Source organism: Sminthopsis crassicaudata, chromosome 1, assembly GCF_048593235.1.
Source record: "Sminthopsis crassicaudata isolate SCR6 chromosome 1, ASM4859323v1, whole genome shotgun sequence".
Taxonomy (NCBI): Eukaryota; Metazoa; Chordata; class Mammalia; order Dasyuromorphia; family Dasyuridae; genus Sminthopsis; species Sminthopsis crassicaudata.
Genome location: NC_133617.1, coordinates 71667805 through 71684296, shown reverse-complemented (window position 1 = coordinate 71684296; position 16492 = coordinate 71667805).

Genomic DNA, 16492 nt, shown 5'->3' with positions numbered 1-16492 from the left:
ATAAAAGAAGCGGGAAGGGGGGGCTGGGCGGAGAGAGCCCCAGCTCCGACGTCGGGAGGACCCGATCTCAGGCACTGAACACTCCTCGCTGTGCCCCCGGCCCAGCCACTGAACCCCGAGAGCCTCAGGCCCCTCGTCTGAGAAGGAGTAAGCCGTCTTGGCCAGGAAAACCCAAACAGGGTCTCTAAGAATCAGCTGTCAGTGAAGTGACTGAACAACAACGACATGAAGAAAAGAAAACAGACAAAAGTCAGGGGACTCGCCTAGAATCATTCAACTAATAGGTTGGATTGAGCTCCAGTCCATTTCAGACTCCAGACCCTGCTCTACTTATACAGCCGCTGTCAGGTTCAGCCTTTATCACCTTGCAGGGCACTGCTGCAGTAATGTCCTAATGGCATCTCCCTGCTCCAGTCCGTCCTTCGTGAAGCCGCCAAAGTGAATTTCCCAAAGGGCGGGCCGACCTTGCCGCTCTCCTAATCAAACTCCAAAAGCTCCGACTCTTAAGATCTCACATAAACTCCCTTAGGCATTTAAAGTCTTTTGTAACCCAGCCCCAGACTACAATTTGGTATTTTTATAGGGTTGTTATTGGATTGTTTTTCTTGTACCTGTAACTCTGGAGTTTTCTTGGCAAAAATACTGGAGTGGATGGCCTTTTCCTTCTCCAGCTCACTTTACAGATGAGGAACCTGAGGTAACTAGGACTCAGTGACTTGCCCAGGGTCATATAACTAGGAAGTATCTAAAGCCATCTTTGAAATCAGGTCCTGCTACCTGTGTGTGCCAAAATGTCTGTGGCAGCTCTTTTCATAGTGGCCAGAAACTGGAAGATGAATGGATGTCCATCAATTGGAGAATGGTTGGGTAAATTATGGTACATGAATGTTATGGAATGTTATTGCTCTGTAAGAAATGACCAGCAGGAGGAATACAGAGAGGCTTGGAGAGACTTACATCAACTGATGCTGAGTGAAATGAATAGAACCAGAAGATCATTATACACTTCAATACTGTATGAGGATGTATTCTGATGGAAGTGGAAATCTTCAACATAAAGAAGATCCAACTCACTTCCAGTTGATCAATGATGGACAGAGGTAGCTACACCCAGAGAAGGAACACTGGGAAGTGAATGTAAATTGTTAGCACTACTGTCTATCTACCCAGGTTACTTATACCTTCGGAAGGTAATACTTAATGTGCAACAAGAAAATGGTATTTACACACATTTATTGTATCTAGGTTATATTGTAACACATGTAAAATGTATGGGATTGCCTGTCATCGGGGGGAGGGAGTGGAGGGAGGGAGGGGATAAAGTGGAAAAATGAATACAAGGGATAATATTATAAAAAATGTTATAAAATAATAATGTTGTAAATATAATGTTATAAAAAAATAAAACATTTGAACTCAGAAAAAAAATAAAAGAGAACTGTAGGATAAAAAAAAAAGAAAAGAAAAGAAATCAGGTCCTGCTGACTCTAGGCTGATGCTCCATCCACTCCAAACACTCCAGACTGACCTTTTTGCACATCGCTTTTCTGTTTCTTTGCATAGGTTGCCTCATCCTTCCCCTCCCTCACACCTAGAACACACTCCCTCCTAACCTTTGCTTTGGAATTGATTTCTAGTTTGTTGAAAGATTTGGTCACATTCGATTTAATCCCTTCACCCAAGTGCTGATGTCTTCCCCTCACCAAAACGCCTGTCCTGTCTGGTCTTTGTGTATGTCAGTCTTTCTCTCTGTGTCTCTATCTTTCTGTCTCTTTCTCTCTACATATATTACTCTCTCTCTCTCTCTGTATATATATATATACACATATATTACACACATGATACACATATATTACACACATAGTCCCCCCAAGCAGTTACCATAAATAATTATTGCAGGTCGAATATGTAATAAGTACCTGGCCAAGTTCATCCTCCACATGTGGGAGTCAGGGCTAAAGAGATATGCTTTGAGAAGGGGCAAAATGCCCCTTCAGTGGCTAGAAGGATTGATAACTCAGTGGATGTATAAAAAGCAATGACTGTTCCTTTAGCATCTTTCTTTCTTATTGCTGAGGCACTTGGGATTAAGTAACTTGTCCAGGTCACACAGCCAGGAAGTGTTAAGTATCTGAGCCAAATTTGAACTCGGGTCCTCCTGAATTCAGGGCTGGTGCTGTATTCTTTAGGCATCTCTCTTTCCAGCTGTAACACTGTTTTCTAACAAGGGTGAAGGAAGCTGCAACTTGCCTTTTTACCCATTCCCACTTCTGTGCAGTAGTTAGGATATGGAAGTTAAAGCATGAATCCTCCCTTTGTTCCTGCTCCTTTGTGTTTGTTCTTTCTGATACGAAGCACTTAATCCAGAGATGGATGTGTGGAGAAGAGAGCTAAGTTCAAGAGTTCTGGAAGATCTATCTGCTTGAAACTGGATGTATGGAAGCACCAGAGAAGGCCTTAGCAATCGGTATTCCCTTTGATCTCATCTCATATCACTGAGAAATATTCCCCCATTGTCTTCTCCTTCACCCCATTTCACATGAACAGATGCCTCTCTTGCCATGGCAAACCTCTCTAAATGCACCCTTGATCCTATCTCCTCCCAACTTCTCCAGCAGAACGTCTTTTCCACCATCCCATTCTCTCTCTCTTCTTCAATATTTTCCATCTGGTAACTTCTCCCTTGCTGCCTACAAAGCCATCTCATGTCTCAGAAAGTCCTCAATTGATCTAAGTGTTACCTCAAGCCAACCCATAACTCACCTGTTTGTTTGAACTTTTTGCAGTAACCTTTTTAGTGCCTCCATTTGAGACTTCCCACTCCACTCCACCTTTTACTCAGCTGCCAAAGTGATTTTCCTGTGTGTCTCTCTGTCTCTGTTTCTCTTTCTCTGTCTCTGTCTCTCTGTCCCTCTCTATCTCTGTCTGTCTGTCTCTCTCTCTGTTTCTGTCTCTCTGTCTCTCTTTGTCACTGTCTTTCTGTCTTATTCCTCTCCTTCCCTTCTTTCACCTCCACTCCCAGTCTTGCTGAAATACCTTCCAGTACAAGAGTTTAGTCATTCTGAGTATTGATCGGTGTAGTCTAATTTGTAAAACTTCTCGGTTTTCTCTTTCCTTTAAGTTAGGTAAAAGTGTATAATTGTTATTTATTCTTCTTGATGATCTTTTGCATAATTAACACTTAACTAAGGAAGTTAAGTAACCCCTTAGATATAGCCTGAGGCACTCCTTCCTCCTTAAGGGTAGTGATTAGGAGAGTGGCTTAAAAATCATTTTCCTGAGACTAAGTATTACTTAGAGAGGCAAAAATCCATCCTGATACTCTCCCTCTAAGGAGAGCAGAGTGGGCCAGTCTCATGGCCCCAGTCTCTTCTTAATGATCTTCAGGCAGGACCCCAAGTCTCCCTTGGAACAGGGTAAGATTCTAGAGATATCTATTCATCCTCCTTGCTTTCTTAATAGCTTCATATCAACAAAACCATGTGGTTTATCCAAATACATATAATTGCACATCACACACACACACACACACACACACACACACACACACACACACACACACACACTCTTACATAAAATGTTCTGTTTAGGATTTAAAGTCTTTCACAACTTGGTCCCTTCTCATATTACTAATTTTCCATTTAATTCCCTTCCACACACTCTCTAATAGAATACCCAGTTTTTTGTTTTGGCACTTAAAAAAAAAAAAAAAAAAAAGACTGGGTCATTCATCTTGCATGGTTTGGAAGTACCGAATCTTCTTACTCCTGGCCCAGTCCTTTACTGACTGGTACACAAGCTTTGCCTTAGACAACCTGCTCCCTCCCACTTTCTGTCTTAGAGGCTCACCATATTAATACTAAACTAAGCGTGGATATTTGATTGGCTTAGGCCCCTGCATTTCAAAGATTCCTTAGTTCTGAGAGATCTGCTATTCTCAGCTTCCCCAGTAGTTGGGATTACAGGCAAGTGCCACCAAGTCCAGTTCAGCTTCATAATTTAAATAACTACATTATTCCACTTTCCTCTATCTTTTTTATAGTTCTTTTAAAGTCTATTATTCAGTTTTACATAACTTCGTATGTGGTTTCTTAACAATCTTTACAACAATCTTTTATACATTTCTTTTTAAAATTTTTGAGTTCTAGGTTTCTGGAGAAAATATTAAATAAATAAATATTAAAAATATATTATTCAGTTGAAATTCACTAAAATGTAATGTGAATGATGGTATCTAAACCCCATTTTTCCCAAATTCTTAAGCAATTTCCCCAATTATGTAAAATAATGAAATCTTTCTCAATTTTTTAATAATTCTATCAAACACATTATATTAGTATAACTAAATGAAATCCAGTTATATTTATCTTCTTTTTGGTGATTTTTTTTGATGATTATTTTGATTGTAGATTTTTTTGATTATTTTGATGATAATTGCTTTGTAAAATCTAAAGTTAAATCAATAAATTGAGCGTGCAATTAAAAAAACTAGAAAAAGAACTCATTTTAAATCCCTAATATACATTAAAATAGAAATCCTGAAAAGAGATTAATAAAATTGAGAGTTAAAAAACAAAAAACAAACCAAACATTGAACTAGAAACTAGTTTTATGGAAGGAAATAAACCCCCCAAAATAGATAAATCATTAATTAATTTGATTAAAAAGAAAAAAAGAAACCAAATCATCAGTATCAGAAATGAAAAGGGAATTACTAGGAGGTATTTTGTCCAATTGTATGCCCATAAATCTGACAGTCTAAGTGAAATGGATGAATATTGGCCAAAATTCTAAGATCAGGAAAGAAACAGAAAGGAAGCAGAAGTATCATATACTTAGGGAAACAGGATGTCTAGATTGAAGATGGGGAAGCTGATACCCCTCATCACCAGACAGCTCATTTCAGTTTTTGTCTCAATGCATGAAAGAAAATGCAAAAAAGGTGGACAGAGAGACATCCTTTTAAATGTAGACCCATTTTTGGCTCTCCCTTATATATTCTACATCTCCACTGAGTATTTCTGAGGTTTGGGATTAACACAAGATTTGGGATTAACCAAAATTTTAGTTTTACCCTTTTACCTCCCATCATAATCTAGACATCGATCCCAAGGTCATGCAAATTGTTGAAATCTTCAACAAGCCTCAATGAAGCACTGAATAATTTAGTAATGTGAGAGAGCATTGACTTCAAATGAGTCATAATCAAAATATCATAATCAAAGGTGATGATTTTTATCTTGTATTCCTACCACCACAGCAAAAAGATCCTGTCCCTCTTATAATCAAGAGAGACATTGTGGTGTAGTGATAATGGCTAATGTTTGTGAGGCATTAAGGTCTTTTATTTCAATTGCTCCTAACAACAATTCTGTGATGAAGCTACTTTTATTATCCCCATTTTACAGATGAAGATGCTGAGGCTGAGAAAGGTTAAGGTACTTATTCAGGGTCACACATTTAATAAGTTATTCAAGGCTGAACTCATATAATCCTAACTTTAGAGCTCTCTACGTTGGAACCAAGGTCTCAAACATCCACACCTAAAGATATACAGTATAACTAACCAAAAAAAAAGTAAATTGTAGATTCTATTGCAAGAAGACATCATAGATACTCTGAGATTTGGGGCCTGTTTGACCCCTGATGGGAATGTGGCTCTGGGTTTTTCCTCTTGGAGTCCAGAAGATGGAGTCAAGAATACAGTGAATGACGAAGCTTTTTGTGCATTGACATAGGACAGGCATTCAGTGGGAAAAGCCTTACTGTACAATTCAGAAGATTAGCCCTCTCTAAGCAAATGGAATTTAATTTAAAGGGGACTTTGCCAATTTTTAAATGCTATACATTTTATATTAAACATTCAAAAAAAAAAAAAAAAGAACAGAATGGGTCAAGTGGGAGTGAGAGGAGATGGGAATGAGTAGCTAATTACATAGAAAGGCAAATAAAACCTAATTTCTGTGTCTAATGGAAAATATTTTCTTACCAGACAACTGTCCCCTAAACTGCTATTTGATATAACTAATAAATACGTATTTTAATAGCTGTGATCATAAACACAATGCTGGGTGATTCAGTTTATTACTTTTTTTTTTTTTTTTGCCTTATACTACTGATGTTTTCTTATCAAATCTCAAACTTAGTTTGCTTCAGTATCTATGCTTTTATTCATGAATTAATTGAAGAAGGAAAAAATTCCCCTAATTGAATTGAGCACATTCTAAATTAATTCCAAATTCATATCTAACCCCAGCTGGGCCCTCCCTGCTACAAGGCTGTCCTTTTATTCTTCCCTAATTGATTCCCTATCCCACTCTCCATGAAAGTTTTTTCTAAATCTCTTTTCTCCTGAAACTTCCTACACATTCTCCTCCCCAAGTGTCCATCTGAGGATCTCATTCCCTTTATAGGAAAAAAAAAATCTCCCTCTTCTCCTATTACTCTCAAAATCCCTTGCATTATTTTTTGCCTATTGAACTTTTAAAACTGGGTGTCCCTAAGGTATCTTAAACTCATTGTGTCTAAAACAATTCATTATTTTTCCTCTTATAAACTTGTTTCTGTCAAAGCCATCCCCATCTTTCCATTGGCTCAGGGTTGTAATTGTTGGCATTTTCCTTAACTCCTTGTTTTTTTTTTTTTTTTTTTTTTTTGTTTTTTTGGTTAGCATTATTTTTAAAAAATAAATTAATTTTAATCATTATTTTTTATTTTATAGTTATGACTTTTTTTGACAGTACATATTCATGGGTAATTTTTTACATTACCCCTTGCACTCACTTCTGTTCTGATTTTTCCCTTCCTTCTCTCCACCCCCTCCTCTAAATGGCAAGCAGTCCCTTACATGTTAAATATGTTATAGTATATCCTAGATACAACATATGTGTGCAGAACCAACTTTCTTGTTGCACAGGAAGAATTGGATTCAGAAGGTAAAAATAACCTGGGAAGAAAAACAAAAATGCAAACAGCTTACACTCATTTCCCAGTGTTCCTTCTCTGGGTGTAGCTGATTCTGTCCATCATTGATCAATTGGAATTGGATTAGCTCTTCTCTATGTTGAAGATATCCACTTCCATCAGAATACATCCTCATACAGTATCATTGTTGAAGTGTATAGTGATCTCCTGGTTCTGCTCATTTCACTCAGCATCAGTTCATGTAAGTCTCTCCAAGTCTCTCTGTATCCCTCCTGTTGGTCATTTCTTACAGAACAATAATATTCCATAACCTTCATATACCATAATTTACCCAACCATTCTCCAATTGATGGACATCCATTCATTTCCCAGTTTCTAGCCACTACAAAAAAGGTCTGCCACAAACATTTTGGCACATACAGGTCCCTTTCCCTTCTTTAGTATTTCCTTGGAATATAAGCCCAGTAGTAGCACTGCTGGATCAAAGGGTATGCATAGTTTGATAACTTTTTGGGCATAGTTCCAAATTGCTCTCCAGAATGGTTGGATTCTTTCACAACTCCACCAACAATGCATCAGTGTCCCAGTTTTCCCACAGGCCCTCTAACATTCATCATTCTTTGTTCCTATCATCTTAGCCAATCTGACAGAAGTATAGTGGCATCTCAGAATTGTCTTAATTTGCATTTCTCTCATCAATAGTGATTTGGAACACTCTTTCATATGAGTGGAAATAGTTTCAATTTCATCATCTGAAAATTGTCTGTTCATAGTCTTTGACCATTTATCAATTGGAGAATGGCTTGATTTCTTATAAATGAGTCAATTCTCTGTATATTTTGGATGAGGCCTTTATCAGAACCTTTAACTACAAAAATGTTTTCCCAGTTTGTTGCTTCTCTTCTAATCTTGTTTGCATTAGTTTTGTTTGTACAAAGTCTTTTTAATTTGATGTAATCAAAATTTTCTATTTTGTGATCAATAATGGTCTTTAGTTCTCCTTTGGTCACAAATTCCTTTCTCCTCCACAAGTCTGAGAGGTGAACTATCCTATGTTCCTCTAATTTATCTATGATCTTGTTCTTTATGCCTAAATCATGGACCCATTTTGATCTTATCTTGGTATATGGTGTTAAGTGTTGGTCCATGCCTAATTTCTGCCATACTTATTTCCAGTTTTCCCAGAAGTTTTTGTCAAATAATGAATTCTTATCCCAAAAGTTGGGATGTTTGAGTTTGTCAAACACTAGTTTGCTATAGTTATTGACTATTTTGTCTTGTGAACCTAACCTATTCCACTGATCAACTAATCTATTTCTTAGCCAATACCAAATGGTTTTGGTGACTAAATTAAATTAATTTTAAACAAATACAAAATTAAAAGAAAAAAGAGAAAATTTTCATGTTCACAGCAGAACATGAGAGAATGCAACATAAAATAATGCATATCTGTTTCAAGAAAACCTATGTAATATATATTATACAGTTTTCAAAGCTACTCAAATTCTTTGTGCTTCTTTCTAGGTTTTCTTTTGTTCTTTGCTATATGTTTTTTAATCTCACTTTTTCCTTCTCACCCCCCTCTGTTTTAGAGAAAGCTACAATTAAATTAAAAATATAAAAGTATAAATACACACCTATAAACATACACACATATAGATATAAACAATAAACATATATGTAAAAGCATACTATATATATTTCTATTTGTCAGTTTTTTAACTATAGATATTATATTCCTTCATAGGTCTAAGTCTTTCCATGTTTTCTAAATCAACCAATTCATTATTTCTTATATCAGAGTAGTATTCCCTTACAATCATAAACATACAACCTGTTTAGCCATTCTCCAACTGAAGAGCATCTATCATTTTAGTCAATCTGATAGGTCTAAGGTGACATCTCAAAGTTGTTTGAATTTGCATTTCTCTAATCAATAATGATCTAGAGCATTTTTTCATATGATTGTATATCGTTTTTATTTCTTCATTGAAAAACTGCCTACTCATATCTCTTTATTATTTGTCATTTGGGACATGACTAATATTCTTTAAAATTTGACAAAGTTCTTTATATGATTGAGAAATGAGATTTAAACAATAATGAATGATATCGGTGATATCTAATGTAGTTTCCTTCTTTTTCTCTTTTAATTAAATCTATTTTAGCTTTAACTTTGTCTGAGATCATGATTACTATCCCTGATTTTAAAAAATATAATAAATTCTACTTTAGCCTTTTATTTTGCCTCTGTATTTCTCATTTTTATTATGTTTCCTGAATGAGACATATTGTTGAATTCAGATTTTTAATCCTTCCTGCTATCCATTTCCATTTTATGAATAGATTCATTCCATTCACCTTCTAAATTATAATTATTTGTGTATTTCCTTCCATCCTATTTTTTCCACACTGTCCTTTTAGTCCTATTTATTCCATTCCTCCTCACTAGTCTGATCTACTTCTGCTGCTACCTTGTCCTCTTATTCCTTATTCACCCCATCATGTACAACTCAGCCCAAGCTTTCTTTCTTTCTTTCCTTTTTTTTTTTTTTTTTTTTTTTGGCTGGGCAATTGGGGTAAGTGACTTGCCCAGGGTCACACAGTTAAAAAGTGTTAGGTGTCTGACTCAGGTCCTTCTGACTTCAGGACTGCTCTATCCACTGTGCCACCTAGCTGTTCCCTCCCAAGCTTTCTTTCAAACTACTCAAGTAATGATGACTACTTCCCACCTCAGGAAGTCATAAGAATACTGATAACATTTTCTCACATAAGAAGTAAACAGTAAGACCTTATTGAATCCCTTATAATTGGTCTTTAATGTTTATTTTACATTTCTCCTGGTCCTTGTATCTTGAATTTTCCATTAAGTTCTGCTCTTTTGTCATAAATACCAGAAAAGTCTTTCAGTTTGTTAAGTGTCCTTTTTTTCCATTTAAGATTATACTTAATTTTATTGGGTAAGTAATCCTTGGTCACAATCCCAGTTCTTTTGTTCTATGAAATATAGTATTCCAAGACCTATAGTCCTTTAACATAATAGCTGCTAAGGTCTTGTATAAACCTGATTAAAGCTCCATGAAACTTAAATTGCATTTTTTTTTTCTGTTGCTTGCAATATTTTCTCCCTAACTTGGAAGCTTTGAAACTTGTTGATGTTCCTGTTTCAGTTGATGATTGGTGGATTTTTTCCATTTATGCTTTACCTTCTTGATCTAGAACTACAGGACAATTTTCCTTAATAATTTTTTGTAATATTGTATCAAGATTCTCTTTTTGATCATAACTTTCAGATAGTCCCATTATTCTTATATTGTCTCTCCTTGAGAATAGGTTTGAGAACAAACAAGTTCTCCAGATCAATTGTTTTTCTGATGAAATGTTTCACATTTTCTTTTATTTTTTCCATTTTTAAATTTTATTTTATTATTTATTTGGTGTTTTATAATGTCACTAGCTTCCTCTTGCCCAATTATAGTTTCTTTTTTTTCTTTCTTTCTTTTTCTTTTTTTGCTGAAGCAATTGAGGTTAAGTGACTTGCCCAGGGTCACACAGCTAGGAAGTGTTAAGTGTCTGAGACCAGATTTGAATTCAGGTCCTCCAGATTTCAGGATTGGTTCGGTTCTCTTTACATTGTGCCACTTAGCTGCCCCCCAATTCTTGTTTTCAAGGAATTATTTTCTCCCTTAAATTTTTGATTCTCTACTTCCACTTGGTTGACTTTCTTTTCATAATTTTCTTGAGTTGCTTTTATTTTTTTCTATTTTTCCCTCCATCTTTCTAGTTTTATTTTTAAATTCCTTTTAAAATTCTAAGAACTTCTTTGGGGCTTGTGACCATTTGGCATTTCTCTTTGAAAAAGGAGTAAATTGGGGCAGCTAGGTGGGGCAGTGGATAGAGCACCAGCCTTGAATTCAGGAGGACCCGACTTCAAATCTGGTCTCAGACACTTAACACTTCCTAGCTGTGTGACCCTGGGCAAGTCACTTAACCCCAGCCTCAGGGGAAAAAAAAAGAAAAAGGAATAATTTTTTTTTTTTTTTTTGCTCCACTATCTTCCTCTGAATATAACCCTCAATCCTTCTCTATCTCCATAGTAGCTATCTATGGTTGGATTCTTTCTTTTTTGCTTTCCCATTTTTTATTTTGTTTTATTTTATTTTTAGCAGTTTATTATTGATATTGATATTCTTTTTTGCTTACTCATTTTTCATTTTGTTTTCTTTTTATCAGCTTATTGATATTGATATTCAGGTTCTAGTTCTGAAGTGTAGGGAATGATGCTCCAGACCTCAGGTCCTTCTTACAGATATTTTCAGAGCTCTGTCCAAGGGAAGCAACTTTGGCCACTCCTCTTTGCCCCTAAGCCATGGACTCTGTGGTCTCTCTGGTGTTGCAAATTTCTTATGCCCTCACTGCTCTGGAACTGAATTCGGGGACATTGCCACAAGTGCCCACGGCCAGCAGAGTCCCTATCCCTCAGGCTACTGCACTCACCAGGTGTGTGGTTAGCTCCAGGGTGAGCTCACTAAGTGAGATGCAAGTTCCTCTCAACCCAGCTGTCCCTAAGGCTTGTTGTTTGTTGATTCTGCTAATTTGGCCTGGAGGTGTTTAAGATTTACTCAGACCAAACCTCCACCCAAGAAGTGGAGTAAAATACCTCTAGAAAGTAAGGTCCTTTCAAGTTATTATAATCCCAATTTTTGTTTATTTCTGCTGTTCTTTAAGATGTTCAGTTACATTCAATTCTTCGTGAGTCCTTTGGGGGTTTTCTTGACAAAGATAATGGAAGCAAATAGGGTTAAGTGATTTACACAAGATAACATAGCTGGTAGCTATCTAAAGTCAGATTTGAATCCAGGTTTTCTTTGATCCAGCACTCTACTGGCTGAATCTGCCAAGTATCTGAAGCCAGATTTAAACTCATAAAGATGAATCTTCCCGAGTGCATTGTGCCACCTAGCTGCTTTGCAGTCCGAATACCATTTTCCTAATTCCGCTCAGAATGCTAGCATTTTTCCTCCTCTCAAGTCCTAAAATAAATCAAAGTCATGAGTTTAGGAATAAAATATCTTTAATTGAGATAACAGGTCAGCAAACCTGCGACCCTGGATGAGGTCCTGTGAGGGCAGATTAAGATGGATTTTTTAATCTGGACATTCAAAGACTTTTAGGAAGAGAAGGGAAGAAGGTAATATGTGATAACAAGTCCTGTGATGAGATGCCAGCCGCCCTGTGCAATCTGAGCAAGGAAAACCACTTTGTTCTAGCTATTTTTGCCCTTCATGTTCCAATAAATTCCAATAAAATTGATCAAGGACTTTTAAAGTTGAGATCCAGCTTAAGCCAGATTTTTTTTTTACAGGTATAGGGGAGGGGGATTTAGGGTGTGGTTCAGTCCAACCTAATCAAAATTAAATATCTTAAAAATATTACTGAAATTCTGCCATTACGGGGGATTATTAAGGGAGTGGCAAGTAACATTACATTTGGTATTAACAATTTTCTGTTATTATATTAACAATTATATTAACTACTTCCTGCCACTCCCAAATCATCTTGTTTTTAACTACTGGATTTGTGTATGTGTATACATTTATATGTATACATATTTACATATATAGCATATGGGAAGGAAGAGTTATTAGGCAGCCTACAAACTGAAGGTCTGTAAAGCCATTGTGCTGCCCTTTTTGCTGTACGTTTATGAAACCTGGATGTATCATGCCAGGAAACTGAATCACTTCCATTTGAATTGTCTCAGGAAGATTCTGAAGATCACTTGACAAGATGAGGTAGTAGACAATGAGGTCCTTTCTGGAGCTGAACTGCCAAGCAAGCTTTCAAACTCTATAGCAGAGAGTGCAACTCTCACGGGCTGACCATGTTGTTTAACTACCAAACTTTTCCTAAAAGACTATTTTACAGACTATTTTTATCCCACAGTGGTCAAAAGAAATGGTACAAGGATCTCTAGGGTCTCTCTGAAGACTTTTGGAATTGATTCTGTGACATGGGAGAGATTATTAAATTGCTGCCCAGCAAGGCGTGTCTACATCAAATATTCTATGAACAAAGGATTTCAATCCATCAAAAGAAATGTGAGATGCACAAATTTAGAATCATCATCAAATGTTCACAGGGACTATTTGTACCCAATCTCTGGGAGAGGCAGTGAGCTCTGTGATCAGCCACAGTCAGACACACTGTAACTTGATTCTAACATAATGATGTCATTTTGGTTCTGGTCAAGAACAAAGGACAACAACCTATCATTTGCTAACTTTATATTTATGCTCTATATTTTTATAAGTGCTTGTTATCTCTCCTATTAAAATATAAGTTTCTTTTGAGCGGAGATTGTTTCATTCTTTGTACTTTGTACTTTGCATTTGTATCATAGTGTCCACTACATAGTAGGCACTTAATTGATACTTGATTGATTGAAACACAGTCCTTCCACTTTCATTCCTTTCAGGCTGAAATTTGCCCTTTTAGTGACTTCTTTTCCTCGATGAATCTGTTCCTAATGTTTGTTTTGGCTTGGTTTCAAGTAATTATGTGAGAGAGGGATCACAATATTAGATACCATTGGCTCCCCTCCAGATCTATGGGAATAATCCTGAGATTCTTGCCCAAACCCTCAAAAATAACAGAGACAGTGTAGAAGTGGAGATGAATTTGATATTCTCCTCTATTAGGAAAATATCACCTTTGGGTCCTGCATTTGGGCATTTATTGATCAATTATATGACCAGGAATGGTGACACAAGCAGAAATGTGAGTTGGTAGTATGGCTGAAACTAGGCACTGACCCATAACTAATACCGTATATCAAGATAAGGTCAAAATGGGTTCATGATTTAGAAATAAAGAGTAATATTATAAACAAATTAGAAGAACATAGGATAATTTACCTCTCAGATCTGTGGAGGGGAAAGGAATTTGTGACCAAAGAAGAACTAGAGATCATTATTAATCACAAGTAGATAATTTTTATTATATTAAGTTAAAAAGTTTTTGTACAAACAAAACTAATACAGAAAATATTAGAAGGGAAGCAATAAACTGGGAAAACATTTTTACATTCAGGGGTTCTGATAAAGACCTAATTTCTAAAATATTTATAAATTTATAAATATTGAATTTATAAAAATTCAAGTCATCCTCCAATTGATAAATGGTCAAAGGTTATCAACAGAACAAATTTTCAGATGAAGAAACTGAAACCATTTCTAGTCACATGAAAACATTCTTTAAATCACGATTGATCAGAGAAATTCAAATTAAGACTACTGAGATATCACTACACACTTCTTAGATTGGCTTAAATGACAGGAAAAAACAATGATGAATGTTGGAGGGGATGTGGGAAAGCTGGGACGCTGATACATTGTTGGTGGAACTGTGAACAGATCCAGCCATTCTGGAGAGCAGTTTGGAACTATTCCCAAAGGCGTATCAAACTGTGCATACCCTTTGACCCAGCAGTGTTACTACTGGGCTTATATTCCAAAGAGATCTTAAAAGGGAAAGAGGGACCCACATGTGCCAAAATGTTTGTGGCAGCCCTTTTTGTAGTGGCAAGAAACTGGAAATTGAATCAACTGGAGAATGGTTGAGTAAATTATGGTATATGAATGTTATGGAATATTATTGTTCTGTAAGAAATGACCAGCAAGATGATTTCAGAGAGGCCTGGAGAGACTTACATGGACTGATGTTAAGTTTAAATGAACAGATCCAGTAGATCATTGTACACAGCAACAAGAAGATTATACAATGATCAGTTCTGATGGACGTGGCTCTCTTCAACAATGAGATGATTCAAACCAGTTCCAATGATCTTATGATGAAGAGAGTCATCTACACCCAGAGACAGGACTGTGGGAACTGAGTGTGGCTCACAACATAGCATTTTCACTCTTTTTGTAGTTGCTTCCATTTTCTTTTCTTTTCTCATTTTTTCCTGTTTGATTTGCTTTTTTTTGTGCAAAAAGATAATTGTATAAATATATGTGTATACATTGGATTTTACATATATTTCTACCACATTTAACATATATTGGACTACTTGCCACCTAGGGGAGGGGCAGGAGAAGGGGGGGAATTGGAACATAAAATTTTGTAAGGATTAATGTCAAAGAATTATCCATGCATATGTTTTGAAAAAATAAAAAAAACTTTAATAAAAAAAAGAAGTGTGAGTTGGTAATCCTTGTTGTCATGTTTAGTGTTTCTGGTGACAATGGGGGAGGAGAAGTGCAGAAGAATGAGGAAAAATAGTCTGTTGAAAGTAGGATCTCCCATGAGATCCATATATTTTGAGAAATCATAACCGGATGATTCAAGAAGATAATCCTTTTAATTTCTTCCCCAAGAACCCAAATCAATCCATCTGCCCTGTTCTATCTGACAAAGTTTACTCTCACAAGGCTTATTTATTCGAAAGAAAGCATGATTTTACTTCTGTGGATTTATCATTATGAATATATCACTATTCTGAATAGAAATTTAGTCTATGCAGCTCCAATCCAATTCCATGATTCTACCAACATGACAATTCAAGTACGATTTTGCAGCTAAATCAAAGGGGGTGGCTTGCGTCAGGAAAAGGTCAAATGAAAAGGTTACACAGCTGGTAAGTGGCAGAGATACGTCCAATGTAGCTCTTTTTTGAACTACAGCACTCTATCCATTAATCTAATTTGCTTTCCTAAGGATAAATGTATTAATGGACAGTGCAGATGGACATCACAATTCCCAGAAAAACATCTATCAATTATTGTTGACATTAGAATTGCCAGGACTAATGGAGAAATAGAATAGAAACAAAGAGTACTTTCTAGCAGGATAATTGTACAAGTCTTTTAGAATCTCTGGACTTCATTTTAGACTTCAGTTGAATAAGCATATATTAAAATCCCACAATAAGCCAAGTACACTACATTCTAGGGATAACAAAATGAAAGTCATCTTTCGCAAAATAGGTAAACTGGACTAAATGATCTTCAAAGTCCCTTTATACCTTAAAATCTTATGCCTTTCAGAAGGGGAAAGAACTCAGAGTACTATAAAAAAAAATGCAAGGGTTTCCCTCCCAGCTTAATTCATCCTGTTTTTTTATTTTTTCAAAACATATGCATGGATAATTCTTTGACATGGTAGCAGAATGTAATTTGGGTCTAAATTTTAAAATTTGTTTAAATTTAATTTAATGTCTTGGAGTACCTTTTTGGTTGGCAATCCTATCCCATAAGATAGGATTGTCTGGACTTGTCCAGGCTTTTTACAATCACTGAATCAAATAACTTTCCATCCATTAAGCATCACTCATATATAAGACACTCTCATACATATGACATATATAAAACTACAAAGATGTGGAGACATAATTAGGAGGCGGGGGTTAACTGGGTTTTGCAGCAGGGTGCCAAATTTAGATTTCTCTAGCAGATAGAATGGATTCTATCTCTCTATAGATTGATAGAGATAGATAAGCTATCTAGCTTAGAATTTAGGTTGCAAGAATATAAGTATTATGATTTCACTGGGAGAGGTAATTCTC